Source organism: Sturnira hondurensis, unplaced genomic scaffold, assembly GCF_014824575.4.
Source record: "Sturnira hondurensis isolate 20B ecotype Veracruz unplaced genomic scaffold, ASM1482457v3 Scaffold0009935, whole genome shotgun sequence".
NCBI classification, from domain to species: domain Eukaryota; kingdom Metazoa; phylum Chordata; class Mammalia; order Chiroptera; family Phyllostomidae; genus Sturnira; species Sturnira hondurensis.
The window spans coordinates 860,791-888,604 of NW_028082566.1; the positions used below are offsets into that span (position 1 = coordinate 860,791).

The 27,814-nt window shown below is 44.9% G+C and overlaps 1 protein-coding gene across 4 annotated transcripts in view; it reads left to right on the plus strand.

Moving 5' to 3' along the window:
- Positions 1-27,814, plus strand: part of PRICKLE1 (prickle planar cell polarity protein 1) — a 102,595-nt gene that overhangs the window by 59,495 nt on the left and 15,286 nt on the right. Inside the window, exon 1 of one of the 4 annotated variants that reach the window (XM_037058137.1) lies at positions 23,250-23,464. The exons of 2 other annotated variants lie outside the window; for them this stretch is intronic. The gene's annotated coding sequence lies outside the window, so the exon portion shown is untranslated. Of the gene's footprint in view, positions 1-23,249; positions 23,465-23,515; positions 23,688-27,814 lie in introns of those variants that run through there. One more of the 4 variants, XM_037058135.1, reaches the window with a different exon arrangement.

Here is a 27,814-nt window from a genome sequence, read left to right on the forward strand (position 1 = left end):
GGGTCACCCTGTAGGTGGGAGATGGGGGTCTTCTCTGGAAATCTTCTCTGGCTAACCAAAAGTGGACAAAAGATGAAACACAGATAGTGATACTGACTTTTGGGGTTCCCCAAAGAAACAGCCCAACCTATAGTATCTCAGTCTGGAGGGATGACTAAATCAAAAAGCTCCCTTCCCCCACTCACCCTCCCCCACCCCCATTCTCCCAAATACAAGTAGCTTCCAATCAGCTTTGTAGTGTCTTGCTCTGAATTAGGAACGGATAGTCAAGGACCATCTGATTTTGGATGAAATATCTAATATGAAATGAACACACATACACACACACACAGAACTTATACTACAAATACTACCCAAGGAGAGAACACTTTAAAACTATCATTATTTTTATCTGGGAAATGAGAAGATACTGTACTCAGTAAACAACAGAATGCTACAAAAAAAGGAATTTTCATCTACAGATAAAGAAGCCTTTGGAAATTACAGATAAAAGAAGAAATGGAAAACTATTCACTATAACTCTTGGAAGTATAATATAAGAAATCTGCTAGAAAGTAAACTAAGAACACCAATAAATGCAAAATAGGAGAAAAAAGATGAGAAAATTGGAGGTCCAATCCAGGGAGCCAACATCTAAATAGAAAGAGAAAAAAGGAGGGAAGAAAATTATGGAAGTAATAATGTCGTAAATTTTTCTGAACGGAAGGACTTGAATTTCTGGCTCAAAAGATCGACCAGATGTCCTGTATAGTGTTTGAAAATAAACTCATACCAAGGTAATTTTAGAATGCTAGGAACATAAAGGGTCCTACAACCTTTCAGAGAGGGGAGAAAAAAACTGAGATTCGTGTAAAGAAAGAAAAATCAGAATGATAACACAGAAAGCTAAAAAACAGCAGAGCAGTGCCCAGTTCAGGTAGCTCATTTGGTTAGAGGCCCCTCCCCAAATGCCAAGATTGTGGGTTCAACCCCCAGTCTGGGCACATATAAGAATCAACCAGTGAATGCATAAACAAGTAGAACAAAAAATCTATCTCTTTCTCTCTGTCTCTCTCTCTCTCTCTCCTCACTCCCTCTTTACTTCTCTCTCCACCCCCTCTACTCCCTGACACACCCCACACCCTTCCTCTCTCTCTCTCAAATCAATTTTTTTAAAAAATGTAAGAGACAGCAGAGCAGTGCCTTCAAAATTCTAAGGAGAAATCAGTTTGGCTTCAAAGTCAGCAGTCCACTTAAGTACCATATGAAGTTAAGTGTAGATCAAGGTAATATCAGGCATTCGAAGTTTCAACAAGCTTACTCCCCGTGAAAGTGTGCGTGGGTCAGAGTGAGGGTAGAAGTGAATAGAGAATGCCTTGAAAAGGAGACAGAGATCAAAGGAGTAACATCTCTGTGCTACCTAGAAAAAGTGGAGATAGATGTTAAAAGAATCAGTAAAAAGAGATGAACGTGATTGTACCTGGGAAATAAAAAAGGGGAAAGAAACGGAGGCCAAGTCTTTTGTATAATGTTTATAATTTTTTAAGCTATGGCATTTCAATGAAATTAAACTCTACAAAGAAATGTTTTCAGTGGTGTAGGCCGGCATGGGCACAGACACTTGGTTCTCAGGTCAGTTCGATCCTGTGGATCTTTGAATTTGACAGGCCACTTGGTGATGTAAAATAAACTGCTCCGAGTTAGTTTCAGCTCATCTGCCCTCGAGTTTTCCAAGGTGTTTCTGGTGGTCTGCCCACATCAGTGGGATCCTTCTTCGTAACAGTGATTAAGCTGCCCTTGTACAACTGTTTCTTATGGGAACACTGACAAGAGATTCAGGAAAAAAGATGATGATCTTTCTTCTGAAGAACTGTGAGTTGAGAGAACTATCTGGTAGGCGGTTTAATAGTTTCCCGGCACATGCAGAAGAAAAGATAAAATGCAGAAAATGGAAGGTTCTTAAATCCCAGAGTAGAAGACGTAGTTTCGGTTGCTGCAACCTGAAACTAATTGCTCTTATTAGATCGTTAATGTTTCATGATTTGGGGATATGTTTGTGTGCCGTGCAACTGTTGGACTGTTTTATCGCAACAATGATGCCTCAAAGGATTTTAAAAAGCAACAAATGTATTTTGGAATGGTTATAGTCTTGGGGATGCTGGGTGTGCTAAATCGAATAGCTTCCTAATATACAACGAGATGGTATTCATGTTTTATTGCATAATAACTTTTTCTTTAATTTTATTTCTTTATCTTTAGAAGGGAAGGGAAGGAGAGAGGGAGAGAAATATTAATGTACGGTTGCTTCTCGTGCATCCACCGCTGGGAACTGGCCCCTGCCAGGAACTGGCCTACAGCCCAGGCATGTGCCCTGACTGGGATTTGAACCACGATCTTTTGGTTCGCAGGCCCATGCTCAATCCACTGAGCTACACCAGCCAGGGCTACATAGTAACTTTTAAAAAGAGACACACTAAAGCTTTGAGAAGGGATGATAAAAATGAGGAAAGCATTGAAGATATATAAATACGGGGAGTGGACAGAGAATTGCTTCAAAGCAGCTGTTATACATCCTTACACTCCATCGTCCAGCACAGTTTCTTATATATGTTTATGTGACAAATATTGAGTTCCCATTATGCACCATGTTCTAGGGCTACGGGAGTGAATCAAACTGAGAGAAATCCTTGCCTTCATGGTGCTTACATTCCAGTCGTGAGAGGGGTGGGGACAGAGACAGAGGCTGAACGAAGTGATTATGCAGAATATGTAGCCTGTCAGATGAGGGCAGATGCTGTGAAGATAAAGAACTCAGGAACAAAGCTCTGGCTGGTGTAGCTCAGTGGACTGAGTGCGGGCCTGTGAACCGAACAACCACAGCTCGATTCCCAGTCAGGGCACATGCCTGGGTTGCAGGCCAGTTCCCAGCAGGGGACTCACGAGAGGCAACCATACATTGACATTTCTCTCCCTCTCTCCTTCCCTTCCCCTCTACAGATAAATAAATAAATAAATCTTTAAAAAAAGAACTCAGGAACAAGAGACAGAGGGAGGAAAGGAGATGCGGTTTTAAATAGGGCGGACACACAGTAGGCACACTAAAATGCTTGTGGAAGTTATTTCTAGATGGAACCAAGCTGTCCCTCTATCTTTCTGGGAACTTTGAACTCTCTTTGGTTTAGCGGTAGGATCATCCTGTTGGGCATTCAGGCGACTCAGTGGGGTGGAAGCAAGTACAGGAACCTGGGAAAAGCGAGGTTGCTTGACTAGCACAGCCCTGGTGGGAGTGGAGGGATGGTCCAAAGGAGAATCAGATGCAGATGCTGGCCTTCCAGACCTCACAGTCTTGTTGGTCCTTAGCAAGGCCACCAGGCTCTTTGCAAAGTACAAAGGATTCCCTGTAATAATGGAAGGCTGTTTGCTTGTTTTAAAGCACCCTTCGCATCCTGGAATGTACAAAGCACAGGCTTTGAGAAATGAAGAAAACCTTATAACTTAACCTTTGATCCAAAAGGGATCAAGCTGTTCCTCATCGGGCCTCCTGCTTCCAGTGTCTGAGGCCTGCGTTTCTTTGAAATAATGTTATTTTTACATGTCTCTAATTCAGATCTCCAAGACAGGGCTGGGGAACCTCAAAGGTAAGCTTTTCAGTCTTTTTCGCAGATATTGGGTTTCTGTACCCCTTCTCCTGTGGAACCTGCTTTGGGAAAGTCAGTCTTTGTTTTTGCTTTTCAGAGAAGTTAAACAAGCAAGACCGACAGATCAGAGCCCTCACCACGAGGCCAGACCTCAGAGGGCATTCAGTAAATTCTTTTCTGTTGCCCTCCTCCCTGTAGGCTTTCTCTTAGCATCCTGCAAGCCAGTATAGCCTTTTATTCTTATTTTTATCCACATCTGCAAAATTCATGTGGACACCTGCAGATTATTCTGGGTTCTTTGCAGACATACTTCTCTCTCTCTCTCTCTCTCTGTCTCTCTGTCTCTCTGTCTCTGTCTCTCTCTCTCTCTAATTATGTGCTGAGGATGCAGCCTCGAAGTTCAACTTCCATCCCCGGCAGCTTCCTCGCCCCAGTAGAATAATGAGACCCTGCCTTTTGAGAATGCGGTGTTTAGAGTAAATGGTGTTTAAACTGAAGTTTCCCCCTGGCTTTCTCGGTAAAGACTGAGAGTGCTTGGCTACTCCTCGGGTGCGGTGCCCTTGACTGTCCTGCTGGCCTTTGTTGTCAGAGGCGCTGTGTGTCCGCCTCGCAGGAGGGGCAGCCTCAGGGCACCCTCTGTGCGCACACTTGCTCCTTTTGAAGTGTCTGGGGCCGGTACCATTGTCACCCCTGCGGGAAGAGCCCTTTGTTTCACTACATGAGGCTCTGAAGGGCCTGCAGATGAGACTCGGGACCCTGGTGGGAAGCTGACCCTTTGAACTCAGAAGAATGTTTTCAGATAAGCCAGCCTTGGCATTTTTATCACACAAATTTTTATTGGAGCCGGTGAGTGTCGAGCAGGTTACTGCCCTAGGTTAGTGGTGGTGTTAGGCCTGCAAATAAGGTTTTTTTGTATAAACATTAAAATGTTCCAGTTGTCCATCTCAATAAAGATTTGGGGGGATGTAGTATCAATCTGGGGGAATCATTTACTTACTTATAAAGAGAGATTAATTGTACCAGGAATAAAATCCAAATGGAACGCAAAGGCTTTTTCAAGTAACTGTGAGGATTTCAGAAGTAACTGAAAAATGACCTCGATTATCTTTCAGAAGAAATGGCATCGGTCATTTCTCAGGAAAGGTCACTGGTGGAACAGGAAGTAGGAAAATGGAATGAATAGTAGTCACGTTGGGTTGGCATTTTACTATCCCGAGCGGCCCACATCTCAGAGAGCCTCGCGATGTTAACTGCAGTCACGCAGCCAGCTAGCCACTCAGCGCACCCCTGCAGGACTCACTAAGTGCGGGGTTGGGCGAGTTCTCAGGGGCAGCACCGAGCCAGGCAGCCTTGTCCTCCACCCCCACAGTCTGCCAGCCCACCGGAGACCACAGGCATGAAGCAGATGATTAGGAGGTGAACAGAGTACGGGAGGGAAGTGACAGGTGTTATCGGGACATTCTTCTCAAGTCCTTTGGAAGATTTTTTGGAAAGGACTGTGACTTCAAGGAAGAATTTCATTTTCCTTTTTCAACAGTTCTTTAAGAGTTTCCATGTTTTATGTTTGAGTTTCCTTTCCAACTTTTCGTGCACGCTAGCCTAAATGTATCTCTAGATGGTTTCCCGAAATAGAATTTTCCACTTCAGAATAAGGAGCTGCAGATGAGGTGGGGGAGTTTCGGGTACGTGCCTGGGAAATTTCATCTGACGTTTTATACTGTCTAAAGACCAAAGCAATGAGGAGGGTTCGTGGGAGTGCTCAGGCCTTCGGGCCCAGCGTGGAGCGCGGCCTTCCGGTGTGAGCAGGGTCTGGGCCGTGCCGGCAGGCCACCGCTGCCCTCGAAGGGCGGAAATGCACTTGTCTGTGCTCCACCACACTGTGGTACAGCAACACGTGCTGAATAACCCTTGGTTGCAAGTGGCCCCTGTGTATACAGCAGACCCCTGTTCCTAGGTTTTCTGGTCTGAAGAAATCAGAGTTATAGGACTTCACAGCCAAAGACCTTATTGATCATCCCCCATTTTGTGGATGAAAACCTGAGGCCCAAAGGGGTCAAGGTCCCCCAGCAGCTAAGCAGTTGAACTACAGTGGCAAGCCCTGCCCTCACCCTCCACCCGAGACTCAGCCACCTGGGGACCCAGAGTGGGTACCCCCCTCCACCTCTGCACCACTCACTCCCTTTCCTTCGCATTGGGTGTCTCTCTGCCCATCTGTGTTTGACGCCAGGCAATTCGGAGATACTTTCCATGTGTTTGACCTAAAGCAGATTTCTCTCCCTATTGTTTTTCCTTTAACAAACATGTAGATAAATAATAAAGCTATTTAGAATACCTCTCTAAATAATAAGTAAACAAAGCGCTAAAGAATAAAACTCCTTATGCGACAGCTCTTTCAGTGAGTTCCGTTGATGGATTGTAACACTTCTAACTTGGTATATGTTGTATACCTCTGTCTACAACGGTTGAGCCCAGACCAATAAAGGTTATACTGAAAACTGCAGCACGGAGTTACAGATTTATTGCCATTTGCCTTTTTTTTCTTTTTCCGAACAGTAGCTCATTTGTGGGAGTCACATTACACATAATGTTCAGGCATACTTTAATTTTCAGCCAAAAACAGTTCAAGGTAGTGGTACAGGATATTCTAACAGGAAAGTGTGTTGTGCTGAGATTATTGCCATATAATGAAGTTCATGGTGCCCTTAAGCAGTAGAGCATGGAGGATCCTTTATAAACACAGAGTCGAGGGCCAGCCTTCCACACCCTGTCTTTTTCCTGTTCCCTACCTCCTCCTCAGAGCCACAGTCTCCATACTTTCCATTTCTACGATCACCGTTATTTTTTTAAAAGATTATCTTTTTCATGCCTTTTTAAAAATGCAAAAGTGGCCCTGACTGGTGTGCCTCAGTGGGTTGGGCATCATCCCACAAACCAAAAGGTCGCTGGTTCAATTCCCAGGGGGAGGATGCCTGGGTTGTGAGCCAGGTCCCTGGCTGGGGGCATGTGAGAGGCAACCATTCCACATTTCTCGCATTGGTGTTTCTCTCCCTCTCTCCCTCCCTTCCCTTTTCTCTAAAAATAAATAAAATCTTTGTTTAAAAGTGTGAAAGTGGTACATTCAATTATCAAAAGATATTTTCACTTTTGTTTATTTATACAATTAACTTTTGTAAATCCCCAAAGTGGCAAGTTGATGGATTCATTCAAATGAGATGAACATAATTGCATTTCTCACCCTGCTAAGAGCCAACAGGAGCAGAAGTCATCAGTGCATCTGTCTAAGTGTCCTCAGCTGTGCATTTACCTGAGGAAAGTCCACACTGCCGATGCTGTGATTCAAAATTCATGCATCGTTGTTGCTGTGACCGGTCTCAGTCATCTTCTCTTTCTCCACACTCAGCACAGATGTGCTGGCTTTGGAAACATCCATCAACCTCTCGCAGGCTCCGCTGCCTGCTCTGATGCCGCCTTCACTGATGGTGTGATGGGCATTAGAGGTTGGTTCCACCAGGATTCTTCCTTATACTAAATGAAAATAGCTCAAGAAAAGTTCTTCCATGCCATAAAATAAATCAGAAGTCTGAGCAAGAGAAAAGCAAGAGAGCTGGTGCAAGAAGAAAGGAAAACCACTGTAGCAGAGCAGAGCAAGTGATACGGCTGTGAACTGATTATCAGTTGTCACTTTGAGGCAAAGAGCAAGTTATGGGGTAGGGGAAACTTTTTCTTTCCTTTGCCAAGGCATTATGGTCCTGGTAAATTAGAGTCTGTTTAGTTCAAAAGGGTTCAGACACCTTCCCAGCTTGTGTCTGTAAGGGCCACGTGATCTATCGTTTTCCTACCTTGTCTACACAGCTTGACCTGCTTTTGTAATTTCAGTAAATACCCCCAGTCCTCCAAAATGACCTGTGATCTGCCTGCTCTGTGCCCAGGTGCTGGGATGCTAATGAACACACAAAACTCAGGAGAGGACAGCTGCCCAGCGGCCTTCAGGTGGCGGCAGAGGGGCGGCGGCCCACTGACACCTGTGGCGGCAGCCCCGGCCTCAGTCTTCACGGACACATGGCAGGTGCACAGGAGAGGCGTAACTAACTCAGCCCCTGCACACCCCCAAGACAATGGGCTTAGATATTGCATGTGAATTGACTTTAATTTCTAAATCTCTCATTTCCTGTTTTTTTCATCCATGCTACAAACATTTTTCAGAAACCATAGTTTTCGAAGGTGTCCTGGATTAAAACCAGCACCACAAGCCTCACCAAAAGAATAGTTTCACTTAACATAACAAAAGAGAAGTTAGCTTTCACTTGAGAAAGACATCTTTACTACGGTGTTAAATCTCTAAAGTGCCATATTCTCTCAGGACTTTTTGTGAAAGAGATCTGAAATTCATTCATCAGCGTGCCTGCTTCCTGAGCAATTTTGGAGACTTGGAGTGTGCGGGTAGAATTTTACATTGACGTAACTACTCAGTAAAAACTTTACCTCCACTTTCTCACTCCACAAAGGTACCAGCCTCTTAGGGAAACTAGTTACTCCAGTGAATGGTGTCTGTATATCAGTGGTTCCTAAATCCAGTTACAAATGACAGTTTTCTAGGGAGATGGCATGGAATGCAAATTTCTGGGTCTGAACTGAATCAAACCTTCTGGGGCTATGCTGCAGGCATCTGTATGTTTTAAGGCTTTCTGGGTGATTGCCAGTGAGCTCAGCAGTAATTGCTTTAAAAAATTTTTTTAAACATTTTTCTGTAATAATCCTTGCTAGAATTTATCATTATATTAATATCAAGTTATTTTATTTATTTTTAAGATTTTATTTATTTTTAGAGAGACAGGAAGGGAGAAAGAGAGGGAGAGAAACATCAGTGTGTGGTTGCCTCTCATGAGCCCCCTACTGAGAACCTGGCCCACAACCCAGGCGTGAGCTCTGACTAGGAATTGAACCAGCAATAACCCCTTGGTTTGCAGGCTGGTGCTCAATCCACTGAGCCACACCAGCCAGGGCAGCAGTAATTGCTTTTGATCACCATTAATATAGAAAACCTAATTTCCATCCACATCTAATAGCAAATACTCTTGTCCCATTCTAGAAACTGAATTTTGAAAATCTATTCAATAGACATTTTTGGAGTATCTGTGCAGGACAGAACAATTCCATCTTCACTAGGAATTACTGGCCTGCAGCCCACGAAACACACACGACCCAAATCCAAATCCATCTGTCTTCACAGAAACATGGTCAAGGGGTGGCCCCCTGGCCGTCCTGTTGGGTTCTAAACACCAGACTGGGAGAGAGGTGGCTGTTTTTGGACCTCACAGACTAAGGAGCTACAAAGTCCTGTCTGCAAGGAGACAAGCCTCGAGTGTTAACCAGAAGGAAGCTGAAATGGAAGCAGAGGAGAATACTGCCTGGACTTCTGAGGGCTTCCTTGCCTGAATTGAAGTCATTTTCTGAAGCTCAGCTACATTCCTGCCCCGCGTTGCCCTAAACAACTCTCGTTTTTCCAATACATTATCCCTCCCCACCCCTTTTCTCCTTAAATTAGTTTGGCTTCTCTTACTTACTTCTCTTAGTTCTAACTAATACAGACCTCTTTCGGCATTTTCAACACAGCCAAGTGTGCACCAGAAAGCTCCCTAATGTCTCGGCCACACTTGGATGCCACCAAAAGAGAGAAGCAACCCATCTGTGGAGTGAGTTTCTGAGTGACTCTCGTTCTTGGAGGCAGGTACCCTTTGGTCGCCCACCAGAGTATTCTCCTTGAAGACACTAGAATTATAACTGAGCAGTGTCCCAGTACTCCGCCCACCAGCTCTCCCTGGACAAGGTTTCCTCGCCTGGCGCCACTCCCAGGTGCCTGCCCAGCGCCTCTGGGCTGACTGGGGCTCCTCGGCAGAATCTGCCTTCAAGTTTTCCCATCCCCTGCTTTTGAAGTACCCTCGTGCTTCCGTAGGACCCCACTTTCCTTCACATCTCATTTCCCTTTTTAATAAATGGTCAGGAGAGTTGACATAAGTTGATTGTTACGTAGAACTTCTAAAATCCATGTATGATTTTCGTGAAGAAATGTGTTTTTGGTTTTGCAACCGACTCAAAGTTAAAATAGATGTGTGTCTAAGCTTCTTTTTGCCAAGAATCCCCTTTGTCACATGATTAAGTATTGGAACCGTCTTTTGAATGATACGCAGATTGATGCTGGAAGGGCCACATTTGTGGAGATTGCAGAAATCTCACATCTGACCTAGCCTTCATCCATTTATTGAGTTGATTAAGGTGTGAGGATAAATCAGAGATTCCCACAGCCGAGAATGACCCCAGCAGCTGGGGATACTCGGATGTGTCTTGATTTTTAAAAAAATTTTAAAGATTGATTTGTGAGAGAGACGGGGGGAGGGAGGAAGGAAGGGAGAAAAACATCACTTTGTTGTTCCACTTATTTATGAATTTATTGGTTGCTTTTTAAAAAAAAGATTTTATTTATTTTTAGACAGAGGGGTAGGGAGGGAGGGAGAAAGAGTGGGAGAGAAATACCAATGTATGGCTGCCTCCTGCCTGCCCCCAATGGCGAGTTGGCCCGCAACTCAGGCATGTGCCCCGGCTAGGATTCAAACTGGTAACCCCTTGGTTCACAGGCGAGCACTCAATCCACTGAGCCACAGCAGCCAGGGCTGGTTACTTGAAATCTGTGCCCTGACTGGAAATCAAACGTGCCGCCTTGGTGTATCTGGACGGTGCTCTACTCAACTGAGCTACCCAGCCAGGGCTGATGTATGTAGATTTGGGGTGAAGAAAACAGTAACAATACAACAATAAAATGGAGTTCCTATTGCCCTTATTCCCATTTCCTACGACTACAAGACCCAGAAGAAAAGTAGCTTGCATAATTTATGTTACTTTTAAAAATTTTTTGTTGTATAGTGCTTTCCTTAGAACATATGCTGAAGTCAGTGGCTCTTAATTGTTTTGTATGTGTGGGTTCCACTGAAGAGCTGGAAACAGAACATCTCTAGTGATGGTTCTGTAAGATCTGCGTTGTGATAGTCTGTTTTGGGAAAATTCCAGGGATTTTAGTGTGTCTTAATTTCTTTATTACCCAGCACTGCAAAGAATCTATCCCGTGTGTAACATGAGTGTGAGGGAAGTCTGGACATGCTCATCACAGGTGGGGGTCACCAAGCCCAGGACTTTACTGGATAAGGAACAGGTGTGAAGCGTTGTCTAAAGACTCTTCTCTTTGACAGCTGAATTGAGCCATAAATTTTTTGAATAATTTATGCAAGTCTGTGGGGGCCCAGATATAGGTTGTTAATCCAGGGTTCGCAATGCACTATTGTCGACTCCACAACCAAATCCTTAAAGTTAATTTTTTATTGGGTCTTTTATCTTTGGCCTAGGTGAAAACATTCAGATTGCCTTGTAAGTCAAAATGAGTTATGTAAATGATTATCCATGGTCTTAACCTCTTCTCTTTTAAGTAAAATCAGAGTCTATCATATATGTTTCTGTTCATATTTTAAAATATTCCAAGATAACCGTGAGTGGGGTTAAGAAACCTTTACAACATCTTTAATTCCACTTAACTGCTAAGTTTGCAGACTCCTTGTAAGCTGGAATTTCCCCTTGTCCTCAAAATAAAAGAAAGGGAAAAGCAAAGCAACATGTGGTTTGTTACATTCATTGCTCTTAGCCTGTTTTGCATTAGGAGGCTATGGAAACCTAAGACTGAAAGCGCCATAGAGAAAGCCTTCCGGCAAAGGAAAGAAATAGAGAAAAGAGACATCTGAAACTTGGCCCTCTCTCCCCATCTGCCCTAAAAATACATTCCAGTCTAAAATGTGGGTCCCTGGTAGCTGGAAGTAGAAAAGAGCAAAAAAAAAAAGAAAGAAAGAAAGAATTTTAAAAAATCATACCTATTGAGTACCTTGGTTTAAGTAGTCCCTATATGGGAATTCATTTCCCCTTTAAGAATATGTAAAACGTAAAACCATCTGGAAGAAAACAAAACTGTAAATGCCCATTCATTCCCCAGCCGTTCTGTCCATTTACTGTCCGTTCCTCCTGCCCTGCAAACAAGAATCACCACCAGGAGCCCAGCCGGGGAGGGTCCAGCTGCCATACCTGCTGGCAGGCTTCTAGGAGTAACAGGGCGGAGACGCCAGTTCGTTTTCTCCTGATTTCTCCTCATAATGGCACCAGTGATGGTGGCAGAAATGTTTTCCTCACAATGCACAGAAGGTGTGCAGTCATCTTGAATTGGTTTTTTCCCCTTAGAATTCTGCTACGAATTAAATTTGTTGTTACACAGCATCAGCATAATAATGCCTAGGCATTCCTGCCATACGTGTTCAAGGATCCCACATATTCATGTATGTGATCGTGATGTTCATTCTCCCTAAGGACGATGTTAATTAGGCATAAGAAACAGAGTGACTAGCATTTTATTTTGTAGATTTTAATTGGGTGGGGGGGGGAGATTGCACTTCATGAAAGGTATTCTCAGGGATTAGACATGAGTGTTGGAGAAAGTCATTTCGAAGAGGTTTGGAAAGACAAGATGGTCATAACTGTTGCTGGTGTAGGAATTTGCCCTCCTCTTTCATCTGTTGGGTGGTGGCTCCTTTGGAAGACGTTGTCTAACCATATCTATCGTTGGATTCTTTCAAAAACTTTTTACTCTTCAGAACCTGAAAATACGATATGTCCTAAAACTGTTTTCTAATGAGAGTTTCCATCTTTGTGAAATTGCTCCCCCATCCCAAACATACTTTTCCAAAAGGTAGAGAAAACACTTCAGAGCCTTCTGGACTCTTGTTAGAATCTATTGACAGAGAAGCTAAAAATGTCAGAAATGGTTAATAATGGAAATGTGGTTTGGGTCTATTATGTAAGCAACAACACAGTCGGCAGTCTTAAATTTGAACTGGGGGGTGTGTTACGTAAAAATGTTTCCCCTTCAGTAGGAAGCAGATTGTCTGCATGAGCCTATATGACATACTGTGAGCCTAGTGCTGCTTGAGCTCTTCTGCAAGAAATTTTTGTTAGGCAACATAGTGGCCATTAAAATCGCTCACAAATGCTGCCAGATTATTAATTCTATTGTCTTCTTTTTTTCATTTGCTGCAACTGCACTGAAGGACCTCAGTAAAAAAAGAAAATAATAATGTATTATGGTTCAGGGAGTTGAACTGTAATCCATTTTGTCTGACAAGTTTATTAATGGCTGCATTACTTCGGTGCCTTTTGCCTTCAGGACGTCATGTGAGGTGTGCTCGGTAGAGTGGGTTTCTCACAAACTGTAAATGGAACCATTCTCATGAGTGGCCCTTCGTCCAGCATAATCTGCCTTTAAGTTGAGGAGGTGATGGTTGGGCTGCTGATGCCCACGTTGGAGTAGGAGCTGAGTACGCCTTGACCCTGGTAATGACTTAGTGGACAACAGAGCAACCGTTGTACACAAATGATCCTCACATACAGGCTGCTTCTGTTGTGTTAAACAAGAAAATGGTTTTGTATCTATAGAAATTGAAATGGTTCAATGAGCTGCTTTAAAATTCAGGATCTCATCCGTCTGAGGGTCCTCAGGGTTGGGGGTGGGGGAAACCCAGCGCCTTCAAGCTGTACCACTCTGTTGTCCCAGAGAACGAAGTATTGTCTTTAAACTTCCCTTCATTTCTGCCTAGAATAACACACTAGTTAAAACTTCTAGAATAATTTTTTCTGATGATGATGTTGTTGAGGGACAAGCTGGGAAAAGCAAAGCATTTTATACTGCTATTTTTGTAAGAATCTCTGCTTTAAAAGCAGGTCACAGTGATTTAAGTCTCTGGGCTTTGATGTCAGACCAAGCTTTGAATCCAGGCTCTTAAACTAATTTGCTCATGACTGAATGATTGAGCAACTTAACCTTCCTTTTCTCATATAAGATCTACCTTATGTTGTTATAAGGATTTTTAAAAAAATACATACAGGATTTAGCACAATGCCTAGAATACAAATACTTCATATATTTATATCTGCTATAATAATAATAAGGGAGGTTCATCTGGTGTTATTGTGTTCTTAGTATAGCACCAAAGAAAATGCAGTAACAGCGCACTGTATGTCCAGAAGGACACACAATTCTGATACATACTTGACTCATCGTTCTGTGCTGATTGCACCACTGCCGTTCAGTCACTGCATGTGCCTTGACAGAAAGGCCCTGCACCGGGTGCTCAATGGAATGGCCTGTGCTTTCTTTCCCTAAAGGGTGCAAAGAATGTTCTCCAAATCCACTCAAACCAAGAACCTCACCACGACCATTGTCAGAGAAAGCACACCCAGGTTTTCCTTGGAAAACCCTTGCTTTCTTCCCTCTCTGTACCTGCCACTTCCCTCAACTGCCTAGAGATTCTGTTTTGTCTCTGACGGACCTAACTTCCGATGTCGCTCTCCCACACACTCTGAGGCTGATGTTATACATCTGCCATCACTTTACACTAATGTTTGCTATGAGAATCAGTCTTCAGTGTGGTCTACAACAGGCTCGTAAGGACTTGGTGGTGCCTGAAAGGTTTGGACTATGGCGGTCAAACAGGTGTTGGATCAGACAGTCTTGTGTACGAAACTGTTACAGCAACTTCAGAGTGTGGCACGTGTGTAACTGACCAGAAGAGAGTCCACTCCTGTGGTCTTGGCTTCTGCACCTTACCAAAACTAACCATAGTTTACCAAAGCCTGCTTCATCAAGTCATCTGTATTATGCGCAGGACTGTGACTAAGAGAAGGGGGCAGTTACTGCTCTCAAGAAGCAGCTGGTCTGGAGACGAGGTGAACGTATCAAAATCAGGAGCTGAGCACTGAGGAAGGGGTGTCACGCTGGTCGTGGGCTCTGTCAGCCCGCCACCCCACGGCACGGTTTTTGCCCGGGATAGCTGGGGACTGAACTCTTCAGGATGGCTTCGCGGAAGGAGAATGGGATCCTCTGGAAAAGCTCCCTGAATGAGCTAGAAACACAAGGTCTATTTCTTGAAAACGTATCTCTTCTGTACACTAGCATTAACCGAAATAGATGAGTGTAGCCCATCCTTCTTGGTAAAGCCGCTGAGTGTAAAGGTTGAGCCCTTGGGTTATCCCAAAGTTATGTGCACATAGGAAGAGAATCCCATTTGCTCCAGTTAATAGACTTTCTGGTTGAAAAGAAGCTAAGCAGTAATTTCTGTGGGAGGACCAGCCTGAATAAGATGGGAATCTCGGATGGAGGGCCCTGGCACAGTGGAAGTGCAGTGGAGAAGCCCTTTTAGGGCTTCAGGAGACATGCCCTAGACTCACCTGAAGAAAGCTTTTTAAAGATTTTATTTATTTATCTTTAGAGAGGAAGGGAAGGAGGGAGGAAGAGAAATATCAATGCATGGTTGCCTCTCGTGCGTCCCCTGCTGGGAACTGGCCTGCGACCCAGGCATGTGCCCTGACTGGGAATCAAACCACGATCCTCTGGTTCACAGGCCCATGCTCNGCTCTGTCAGCCCGCCACCCCACGGCACGGTTTTTGCCCGGGATAGCTGGGGACTGAACTCTTCAGGATGGCTTCGCGGAAGGAGAATGGGATCCTCTGGAAAAGCTCCCTGAATGAGCTAGAAACACAAGGTCTATTTCTTGAAAACGTATCTCTTCTGTACACTAGCATTAACCGAAATAGATGAGTGTAGCCCATCCTTCTTGGTAAAGCCGCTGAGTGTAAAGGTTGAGCCCTTGGGTTATCCCAAAGTTATGTGCACATAGGAAGAGAATCCCATTTGCTCCAGTTAATAGACTTTCTGGTTGAAAAGAAGCTAAGCAGTAATTTCTGTGGGAGGACCAGCCTGAATAAGATGGGAATCTCGGATGGAGGGCCCTGGCACAGTGGAAGTGCAGTGGAGAAGCCCTTTTAGGGCTTCAGGAGACATGCCCTAGACTCACCTGAAGAAAGCTTTTTAAAGATTTTATTTATTTATCTTTAGAGAGGAAGGGAAGGAGGGAGGAAGAGAAATATCAATGTATGGTTGCCTCTCGTGCGTCCCCTGCTGGGAACTGGCCTGCAACCCAGGCATGTGCCCTGACTGGGAATCAAACCACGATCCTCTGGTTCACAGGCCCGTGCTCAATCCACTGAGCTACACCAGCCAGGGCCGGAAGTAAGTTTTCAAGTAGGAGTTAACCAGGCAAATTAAAGTGAGTGGCTAGTCAGATCCAAGTAGTTAAAGCAGCCGGACAAGACCAGGTGGTCATGAAACAGCACGATATGGTTGGAAACTACCCATTCCAGAGCCAAAAGTGAGGTATGATGAGTGATGGAGATGAGGATGAGAGGTGGATAGGGGCCTTCACTGCAAAGAACCTCGGTTTTATCCTGTGGAGGTGATGGAAGATTGCATGTTCAGACCTGTGGTGGTCAAGTGGAGGAGAAAGAACGTAGAGATACGAAGACCAGAGGAGGAGATGCATTAGGTTTCCCAGGGTGAGGAAGACAGGCGGTTGCCGTCACCGGGGTAGGGAGGAGGGATTCTGCATCAACGGCGAAAACTTGAAGGATGCAAAGATCTGATAAGTGATCGAACGAGAGCAGACGAGAAAGAGGGCACCTCGAGTGAAAGAAACATCTGTGATGGTCAGTTTCTGACTGACCAGGACTAGAGGAGGAAGGAAGATACTGGTGTGGACGTGGGTCGAGAACATAATTTAGAAATGTGAGCTTTCTAAAGAGAGTTCAAGTTAGCCAATTAATTCGAGTTCGTATCAGATCTTAGCAGCCAAAAATGACAAGTGACCTAAGTGATAAATCTGATGAGATCGTTTTAAATATTAAAACTGGAACATTGAACCTCACATTAGTTGACTCACTTTTTTTAAAGATCCAAATAAAAATGAAGAAAAAAACCCAGAATCAATGGACTGATAATTATGATGTAAATAAGAGTGCTTGGTTTGTGCAAGGTCTGAGCCAGGTTCTGTGGCAGCTCAAGTGGGAACAGAGCAGTCCTCAGCACCGAACAGATGTTTACCCAGAATCCACTGTGTACCAGGCCAAGTGCCTAGTGCACCAGGCCTGCGTGTGGAATGCACCATTCCCCTGCACCTGGGATGTAGCACAACACAGAGCTGGCAGGATTCCTGCTCTGAGCCCTTCTATAACTCAGTGCAAATGCAGTGTGGAAGAGACTAAAGCTGCAAGCATGAAGGAGGAAGGAAATATTAAGACTGGTATCAGAAGACTGTTACTTATCTAGAAGTAGGTGACTCAAGGCCAAAAGAACAATCTGAATTCCAAATCCTGGCCCTGACACAATCTAATTAAAGCTTTTAAACCAGTCTCCACGACGAAATCACCTCCTTTACATTGCCTGGGTTGCAGGGATCTTAGATAAGATAAAGAAATGTCATGGAAAGCTTTGCTGACCTTTTCCTTTTGGGCAAGAGGCTTTTGGCTGCCTGAAATAATTCTTCGCCGACACCTCTCGAAGAACACCTTGATTAGTTACAGCACAGAAACCGTGTTAAAAGCTGGCGTGCCTTTGTTGGCCCAGATTTTCCCTTGTGGAGAATTTAAGAAGCATAAGAAAAGACACAGGTGAGCCAAATAGCTCTGAGCACTCAGCTCATGAAGTAAAGCAGCAAGTATTGCATGATTTAAAAATGGGAGACAGAGCAGTATTTGTTAGTTGATGTTTTATATAAAACCCTAATGGCTAGACTGTAGGCTCCTACTTAACACAACTCATTTTCCCATGCCATTTCGATTTCCCTGTGGTAGTTCTGCTACCAAGATTCTCTTCCACCCTGAAAACCATGCGCCCATTTCTTTTAACACTAGAGGATGTAAAAACTGCGTTTTAAGTACTGATTTTAAATATCAACTGGAAGATAAACTTTGGTAAGTCCTTCGGGTTACCTTGAGTTTGTCTTCCCAGGATGGTGGAGAAACAGAAGGTTTCTAGTGAGCGCTCCCCGTAGGGCGGAGCTGCTGGTTGCCTTTCAGGGACACCGTGGGAATGCTGACTCATTCAAGGATGTGGGTGCCCCGTCTGCCACCCCTCCAACCTCGGCCATCCACACAGGCTTCCACAAGTCCGGTTTATTCGCCCTCTGACACGCTGTCTTGTCTTTTCTGCCCTTGACAATGGAAGCAGCTCCTAGGCTCTTCCCACCTGCTGCCCTGCACTGTTCTGCCCACCCACCCAGGCAGAGCTCTAACGGCAGCACTTTTCTTTGCCTAAACTTCCCCGGCTCCTCGCAGCCCCTAGAATAGCTTAGAGGCCCTGGCCTGTGCAGCATTCACAGCCTGGTGCAGCCTTCCTTTGGGCCCCTTCCTCCTACCGCCTTGTCCTCCCATCTCTTTACCGTGGGCTCACTAGGAGCTGCTCACTCTTTTACTGGCCATCAGACTTTTATTGGCTCAGCCTGGACTAGACCCTGTTCCCTGTCCCAACTCTGTTAATTACCCTGATCGCCTACTTTTGATCCCTAAGGGTTCCAGCTTAAATGCCACCACCACCACCCCGCCGCCCCCCACCCTTTCCTTGAGCCTCATCTCCTAACTAGAATCTTTTGATTGACACGTCCTATTGATCCTGTATTACAATTTTAACCACGCCTCAACTGTAGTATAATCACAGTATTTCATGATTTGTTAGGTATTTTGGAAAAAAAATAGACTATGAAATTTAGAATAGGAAGTCCTTAAGGGGAGGGTCTAGGTCTAATAATGCTGTCCTCCAATAAATACCTTTTGACTCAACCAAACCATCTATTAATGAATCAGTGGGTGGGTGGGTACGTGAGGATCAGTTGGAGCAGCCCCTGCTTCCTTGTGTCCTGCTCCGTGGAGACTCGGGACTGGTGACACACCCTTCTCAAGTGCTGTCAATAAAGGTGGCAGAGGTTTCCCTCTGGACGTTTGAAACGGGGAGGAAGAGAGCAGGCAGAGTTATTATGTGTGTATTTATTTCTCATGTTAACTAACACTTAAGTCAGGAACGTCACTTTCTGCTTCCGATTTTTTCTTCCTTATAATTATAAAATATATTGCAGTGTACTTTTATTGTTCCTTAAACTATTTGCAAATGCCTTTTTTAATAAAGATTTTATTTATTTATTTTTAGAGAGGGAAAAGAAGGGAGAAAGAGGGAGAGAAACATCAATGTGTAGTTGCCTCTCTTGTGCCCTCTGCTGGGGACCTGGCCTGCAACCCAGACATGTGCCCTAGAATGGTAATCGAACCGGCAACCTTGTGGTACGCAGGCGGGCACTCAATCCACTGAGCCACACCAGCCAGGGCTGTTTACAAACGTCTTCTATGATCATTATGAAAAGAAAAAGGTTATACATGATGTGAAAATATGAAAATACATTTAAAAATAAAAGTAATGGTTTCCTATAATCTACCTGCCCCTAGAAAACATATTAATACTTTACTATATATTCCTCTAAATAGTTTTTCTGTGTATACTAGCCTATACATTATTATAACAACATAATCATACTGTACATTTTGCATCTTAATAACTCTTGGGTATCTTTTTATGTGTATATCTATCAATGTTTATTGGAAGATTTGTTCTTCATTTCTTACCATTTTGACAGTTTTTCAGTACTATAGTCTTAGAATGTTTATGTTAAGCCACAGATCTCTACAGGAGTTGAGAGGGTTGAAGAACTCAAGATCAAGATGCTTGAAGGCTAGTTGAAGTATCAGTCCATGAAAAGTAACAAACATTTCCCAGACTGGGAAGGGTTATATCGAAATAGTTGGGGCAAAGGAGTGGGGCAGGCAAAGACGGTTGTGGATTGTTACTGGAAGTTGTAACCCTGAGAGTCGAAGGAAGAGACCTGCTCCCTCTTCTCCCACCCTGCGTGGGCTGCAGCCTCAGCTTAGCACAGCTGTGAACACCATCTGATATTAGTGTCATAACCAGCTGCTGAGTGCTCAGAGACTCAGAAAATAATAGAACAGGCAGAGCCTCTGGCAGCGTCTGGTTTCAGGTGGAAGAGCCTGGGGGCCACCTTGGAGGAATGGCAGGTGGGTGGAGGAGGCAGCTGTGGGCGTGTCTGGGAGAAACCGTCCCAGGGCTTCCACAGAGCAGTTTCACTTTCATGTTTCTGTGTGAAGATTACTATTTTAGTTGAGATATGGATTGTGTTTCCTCCTCAATTTCTAACTATTGAGCTAGCCTGTTTCATTTTTAGACATGAGAAACAACACAACCCTAATACCTTTTGAGAAGTAATCTATCCAGGTGTCACAGAGCTAGTAATTGACAGAAAATAGACATTTAAGTCTGCTACCTCCAAAACCAATGCATCCGGGTTCTTTGAAGGGAAGGTTTGCCTCCCTCACAAAGGAGTTTGGAGTCGGTGGGGGAGGGGACATTGACTGAGAGGACTGCTGTAGTAAATCTAAAGAGGATTTCGCGAAAGAACCAGTACTCTCTAATCACGTTGCTTTAAATATAATCAAAGGGGAAAGAAAGTAATTGGAGACCTAGAGAAACTGCAACCTATTATAAAACACCGTAATGCCTGTTAACTCCTGGAAGAGCTGATACCTGTTTGTGGCCCTTCCCTGGGGGTGGGGCAGACGCAGGTAATGGCAACTAGAGTTTGCAAATGTTCGGTGACCCACAGGGCAGAGGGCCCAACTTGAAATACAAGAGAAATGTTTGAAATTAACCAGAAAGAAAAACATTTTACATAAACTGTCAGTGGTAACAAATTTGGAAACAAGCATGAAGAATTTTTATGATTATTCCTCTGAATTTCATTGATTTATCTGGACAAGAGGTAGGTGGTGGGCAACTCTAAAAGTGTATGATTTTGTGATCTTTAAACAAATTTTAAAAGCCATTTAATTAGAAATTACATCCTACATACAGGGGTTATTTTCACTTCTTAGTTACCTATCTTTACATGGTCAGAACCACCCATGCTCAGAACAGCCAGACTGCTGTCTTAGACTGTGCCCTTACTGAAGACTGAAACTGTCACCCTACTTAACATTGTATGTGCCGGCTGCCCCCAAACTCAGCAAGATGCCATTCAGCAAACATTAGAGCCCTTTATCTCTCTTTCCTATTAAGAAACTTAATGGCATCTAATCATTCCAATAGATTCTTCCTAGATTGCTGGCCATTCGTTATAAATCCTTTCAAATGCCTGAAACCAAGGGCAACTCTGACTCTTAAAACTAGAAACCGGGTCTGCTTTGCACATGAAAAGAACAGGCATGGAGCAGAAAAGACCTCAAGGTCACTACATACAGATCACAGGAGAATCAAGGAATAAGCACCAACATTTGCTTTATATTTTGTAGTGCATCTCGTTCTTCCAGACCCAATAGAGCTGGCTGGCATTTGACAAACAAATGCCCTTGGCATTTTTCTGTTTTTCTATCATAGTTACCTCTCACAGAACATTGCAGTTCAGTCTGGATTTAGATTAGAAATGGAGTTCCTTTTATAGGTTCGGTGGAGCTGTGAGGGCCTGAGAAGAATGTCCAAAAATCATCCCTTCATGGAACGCATGTTCATTGAACTTGTGTGCTACATTGCTGGCATGATTTTAGGTGCCGAGAAGGCAGGAGTGAATCTCCAAAGTTCCCACTTCTAGCAGAGGGGAGAGACAGCAAACATGAAGTAAAGCCAAGGGCTTTGAAGATATTAATACATAGCAACAAGAGGAGGGGGTGATATTTGGGATTGCCTCTCTAAGGCGATGACAGTGGAGCTAGACCAGGATGGGGCGTGAGAAAAGAAGTCCTGTGAATTCGTGGGCTTCCTTTCCCGACCTCCCTTCAGGTGTGATCTGCAAGCAATGAATATTCCACAAAAAGGCTGAAACAAAAAGGTGCTCGCGGGGGGTCCTTGCTCTCCATCCTGTAAGTTCACCCCTGACAGTAGCAATGCCCTTCAGAGCAGACGACATAGGCTGTTGCATTCAGATTGAACATTAGTTGGAAGCTTTTAACTGCTTCACCACTAAAAAAGTTACAATAGCAATAAAGGACAGTATCTGTTGAAAATGTAACAGTGTTTATAAGTGACTAGGTTATAGGAAGCACTCTTACAATGGCTGGCATTTAATACTGGCAAGTGTTGCTATGGTTTGTAGTTGGGAGGATTCTGTGGCCTTGGCTGCTGCTGTTTCAAAAAGGACCCCACCTGGCTGACAGCCTCAGCTGCTGATCCTTCTTTATCATAATGGCATGATGGTTTAGGGTTTCATTTAAATCAGTAATGGACTGCACATTTGTCCATTAAGGACTGTCAGTTGATGACTTCCCTGAGGAAGCCCAAACAGAATGAAATAGGAAAGCGGAAATCTAACCTAGGTATTCATGGTTAATTTCACAGCTTTACAGAGGTCCTTTGAAGTCCTCTCCCCTCCCTCCCACAAACCCCCCACAACCGGAAGGCTGGAGGAGCTCTATCTTAGAGCTGTTTGGGACCTGCCTTCAAAACTAGAATCTGTATTGGCCAACAGAGAGTCAATTTGAATTTTAAATCCTGTTATTTCACTCAGTGTTTCCAAACTAGCCCTACCAGCAAAGTCACAACTTNACCTAGGTATTCATGGTTAATTTCACAGCTTTACAGAGGTCCTTTGAAGTCCTCTCCCCTCCCTCCCACAAACCCCCCACAACCGGAAGGCTGGAGGAGCTCTATCTTAGAGCTGTTTGGGACCTGCCTTCAAAACTAGAATCTGTATTGGCCAACAGAGAGTCAATTTGAATTTTAAATCCTGTTATTTCACTCAGTGTTTCCAAACTAGCCTACCAGCAAAGTCACAACTTTTTTTTTTTTTTACCTCTGCCACTTTAAAAGAGTAACTAAAAAAAAAAAAAAGCAGCAACTTCTCAGCTGCCTGACTTTGCAGCAGAGATAATAGAAATTGGCCAGAGTTATTTACTTGACTGCTATTTATGGCAACCTGTTTGTGTATTTTTAAATCGCATTTACAATGGGCTATTGTTCCGTTCTATACTGCAGAGACATATATGTGGCAAACCACTCCCAAGGAATCCTGATGGTACAAGGATTTCTTTTACCTAAAATTTTTTTTTAAAAAGTAGGATACTGAAAGAAATTGGCCATTTTAAGCTGCTTTTATTTGCTAGCCTTTTATAAAATGGCAAAACTCTAAAAATATTGCCTCCTTTTTCTCTCCATGTCTTTGGCATTTTATCACCATGTGATAAGGCGACTATTGCAGAAATTTAAATTTGTAGTTCAAAAGAGATTCCGATCTCTGCTGCAGATATTAATCTATCGTTTCTTTCTGGGCTTCCTTTGAGGTTTTTGCTTTTTGCTTTTCTTGGCCCCTTCTGTGGGCATCTAATGCCAAGCTTCACTTTCTGTTAGTGTACCTAGACATAGCTCAGAAACAAGATTAGACTTAAGTGTGGGGCACATTCTTGTGTTTGAATAATGATATTCACTTAACCTACTTACAGAAACTCTTATGTACTTAATTAAGTGCATCCTGTGACCTGGCCCCTTTTCTTTTGTTGTTATTTACTGATAAAAATAAATCTCCTGCGCTAAGCAGTAGGAATCACTTGGGAATGCAAGAAGAGTCCTACGGGGGGAGGGGGGATTCATATGTTAATGAGCCCTTCCGAGGGACAACTTGGTTATAAACGTGCCATTTGCTGACATCATTGTTATGGGCAGAGTGAAGATGATTTCTTTAAGAGGTGGCTTTGCATATTCTCCCAGCGTTTCGTGGTCCGCGCGTGCACCTGCGGGAGGGGCGAAGTTTACATAAGCGTCCTTGAGGGTTTGCCTCTCAGCTGCTCCACTCACTAGGGCTCGGGGCAATGGAGCGGCTGGACCGAGGTAGGTGCTGGAGGCGCAAGGCTGGCGGAGTGGGAGAGTAGCTTTTCGAGAAATAACACGCTAGCGGGACCTTGTGGAGACCTGGCAGGTCAGCAGTGACAGTTCCTGGAAAGAGGGCGGCGGCGAGATCAGGTTCGGCTGGCGCCTCCTGCGGACTGCAGCGGGGAACCGAGCTGGGCTGGCATCGCGAGCCTGGCAGCCGGTCCCCTGCGCTTCGCCGAGGGTAGGACCGGCAGGAAGCGAAATGGTTACTTTTTTTTAAAAGCGGGCTCTGGTTACTTTTGAAGATCTCCGGTCCCGGGCGGGCTCCCGAAGCAGAGTGGAGACGATTTCTCTCTCTCTCTCCGCGGTGGAGGACCCTGGGGTGATGCAGAGCCGGGGTGTGGGGGATGCGGTGGCCTGGACGAGGCGAATCTAACGAGGGGAACAGAGTCAGCGACGCCGGCGGGGACTGAGGGTCTCTGGGGAGCAGAAGGACCTTTTGCCGGACTCCCCCCCGCCCCACAGTTGGGTGGGGGCTGCAGGGGTGAGGATCGCCGCGTTGCACCGCAAGTGGGCTAGACGAAGACTCGCCGGGGTACAGTGCGTCACGGCGGGGCGGGGGCGACCCCCTCGCCCACCGGGTGGGGTCAGCGCTGTGCCGGGACGGGGGGCGCGGCCCGCGGTGGTTTGGTGGGCCCTGCGCACGCTGCTCCCACCCCATCGTCGCCCCCCTGCTAGGGTCTCCTCCGGAAATGGGTGCGCGAGGGTGACTGGAGGGCACCCAGCCCTGTTTTCCTTCGGGAGGTATAGCGCCCCTTCGGGCCGGCAGCTTCGGCCGGTCGCAGAGTGGCTGGGCAGCGAGTGCGCGCCGAGGTGCTCAGGGATCTGAGGGGCTGCAGGCCGCGCTTGGCGCGGCTGCCCGCGGTCGCAGGTGGGGGCCGCAGCCTGGGTGCCGGGGCTGGATGGCAGGCGGGCGGCGGGGACTGAACACCTAGGGCTGCGAGGGTGCGCGCCTATGGGGAGGGGGCTTCTCGTTGGAAGTTGGGTTATAGACGTGTGGCCACTCCGTCCCGCCGTCCCGCCGCGGGGCTAGTCTTTTTGGAGGTGACGCTACATGGAGAGGCGGCGCGAGGCTTTCTTCTGGAGGTTGGTAAGGGGTTCGAAAAGGACCCTACCCCGGGCGGGGAGCGGGGAACTCTTATCGGTGAGTCTCGCTTACATCCACTGGGTCTGGAGCTCGCCCTCTGGGTGCGGGAGGCCAGGGAAACCGAGGGATTTGGGGGACGGATGCGCCCCGCGGCCCGGGGGCGCCCCCTGGCGGCTCGAGCAGCTACCGCCACGCGGAGGGCAGGCGGGGCGCAGGGGGCGCTGACGCCCGCTCCAAGGTGTCCCTTCCAGATACGCGCATGGGTCGACCCAGCGAATTTTCCCAAAGAAGGGTAACATCCTTTCCCTCAGGCTCCCCTCCCGATCCCCTTTTCAAAAGCTCGGGTTTTCACATTAATCTATGTCAGTATAAACCAGGCTATGTGTGGAATTTGTTTTTACAACTCTAGTCTTGTGACTTCTCAAACACTTTCTTGAAGTGTTTTCTCTGGAAACTTGTTTCAAATGAGTGCTGTAAGTTTCACAAAGAGGAGTGTTGTTCGGGAGCCAACAGGTGACAGGGTGAAACCTGAGTCTCTGTGTACATTGGAGTCAAGTCTAGCTGCCGTTTCCTTGGGCCGCGGTTGAAAATAGAAATTCTGAAAATCAATAAGAGACTGGCTGGAACACGATTTTGAGAAAAGACCTGCGTCCCCCATTATGGAAAATAATGAGTTCATTGGAATAGTGCCTTGCGTGGTCCACCGAACAGCACAGCATGCGTTTTGTATTTTGTCTTTATATACCACTTTGCAGCCAAATAACCTGACCCCCAAAAGCGTCGCTTTGGCAAAGGACCACGCTTTGTCATCACGTTTCCTCCTTTTGTTCAGCAGTCTGTGGTGCTGTCGTGGAATGTATTTGTGCATGAAATCAGAGTGCTCAGCGGCCCCGCAGAGCCCACATTTCCTCTTGGAAAAACGGATCGCTTCTTGGCAATTGGATGGGACATGATGGGCCACTCAGTTGTTGGAAAATGTACAAGCTAGATGGGGCTTTACCTGGAAAATACTGAAAATGCCAAAGGGCACGAGGCCTAATGCCGCTAATTGGTAGTATGTAGTTTCGTTAAAGGAATGTTTCAGAAGCAGTGTCTTCTGATACCTTCATTGCGTTTTTAGTTTTTAGATAAAATATATTTACTTTTTATTACCATTATCTTTAGAGTTCATGTAAATATAAATCAAATTGGATTGTGCTCTGGTAGCAGTGACTTCTGTCTTTAGCAGACCCCAGGCATTGACTGACTGCTCTTTGGGTGTGTGAAGGCTTTAAAGAGATAGCAGTTCAGCATCTCTTTGTTATGAAATTTAAATCTTGATTGTAATCATTTCTGCTAACCTATGGCTCTTATAGGTGTCAGGATTATTGGGTTCTTTTATTTTTTTATTTTAAGTTCAGGGCATCATAAACCAGGAAATACTTATATTCATAAGGGTTATATTTTGTGTATCGAGAAGAATGGCAGTGTTCCCGGTTTCTGTACAACCAAATTAGTCTGTAGTTAAATTTACTTCACCTGCACATTTAGCCTGCAAGAATTAGAGTAACTTGGCTGCATATGTGTGATCTTCATCCTCTTGTTAACAGGCAGGTGAATAAGAAGTTGTTACGCAGTCTGTGGCCTGCTGGATGGCACTTAGCAGCAAAGGACACCTTGGGAATGTCAGCCCCACTAACTTCCCAAATCAGTATCTGTTCTGGTTTTGGGTGATCGAAGGATTTCCAACTCCCCTGGGCATGTTCACACACGAAATACTTATTCATGGGGACGTTACCATGCCAACATAGGAACTAGACTGGGGTTACATTGGGGAAAACATGAGTACTTAGGGGTGTGACCTTAGACTTCATTTACGATGGCAGCCCCTGAAAATTACTTTGTTTTCTTTTCACATAATTTTGATTTGATTTGGTGACTTGGTCCAAGAAAATGATGAATACTGTAGGAACTGTACCAGAACTGATGGACAGTTATCACCTCAATAGGCATCTGATTGAATTGATTCTCCTCAGCCCCCTCAAACCCTTACTCTGTCTGATTTGCCTGTGTCCTATTTCCACATGGGCACATAGCCTTTCCGTCACCTAAAACTCCAAACTATCTCTGATGCAGTTTCTCCCTTTCCTGTTCCTTTACTTTCTCCCCCCAAGTCACTGTGTTCAGGCTCTCTTGGAGACAATGAGGTAATAGGCCTGGCCTAGGTTTCCTTTCTCTGTCCTGACCATCGCTGTCCTATTAATTTTCCCTGTGACCTGGAGTGGCACCCTCCTACTCACATGCTTTTGTCCTCTCCCATTGCCCATAGTGTCAACGACCAAGTCTTCTTCCGGGTAGCTACTACCCGAAAATGGTTTCCACTCCTACCATTGCCATCTGTTGTTGCTTCTTTGGAAGACTGTCTTCTGGTGAAACCATCAACTCTTTACTGCCTCTGGACATTCATATACTGTGCTGACTTACTAAGCTTTTCAGGGAAAATTAGTTAAAGGCTCGACTTCATATGCATATATGTCAAGGTCAATCGAAATAATAAAATCCTTAGCTACCCTGGGTGCAGCACTCAGCTCATCAGAAAAATAAATGGTCTCCAAATAACTAAAATACCATTACAAAATAATAAAGCTGCTTTTTCATTTGAATAATACCTTCACATACTGTATGTTATCTTTTTTAACCAGTGATAAGTGGGCTATGGGAGCAATGCCTGAGCCCTTGTCCACAGCACAACCATTCTATATATTACTTTTAGACAAACTTTTCCAAAGAAAAGTTGCCTGATTTACAAAATATTCAAAGCAACACATGTTAAAAGATTTGGAGGTTGTTGGTTGTGGGCAAAGTTTAAAGGTTACTTAAGAGGAGACTCAAGTAGCAGGATTCCAAACATCGTGAGAGCAGGGAGAGAAAAAAACTAGGAAAAATTGTTAACCATCTTCCGGTGGTGGGTCATGCACTTCCAGACGTCAGCTGGGTTGGGGGGGGCCCTTGAGCCTCCCAAGTGTCCTAGTTGAGGTTCTCAGGCCACACCCAGCTGCACGGCTGGATTCTAACTCCTGCATCTTGAATCCTGCTGCCAGTGTTCTGTTGTTCGTTTTTTACTCAGAGTGAAAACAAATGATCAGCCAATGGCTAAACACACATACTATCTTTAAAGAAAGCAAGAAAATGTATGATAGAATTTTGAAACAATCTCCTCACGATGGATCTTTCTTTTTTTC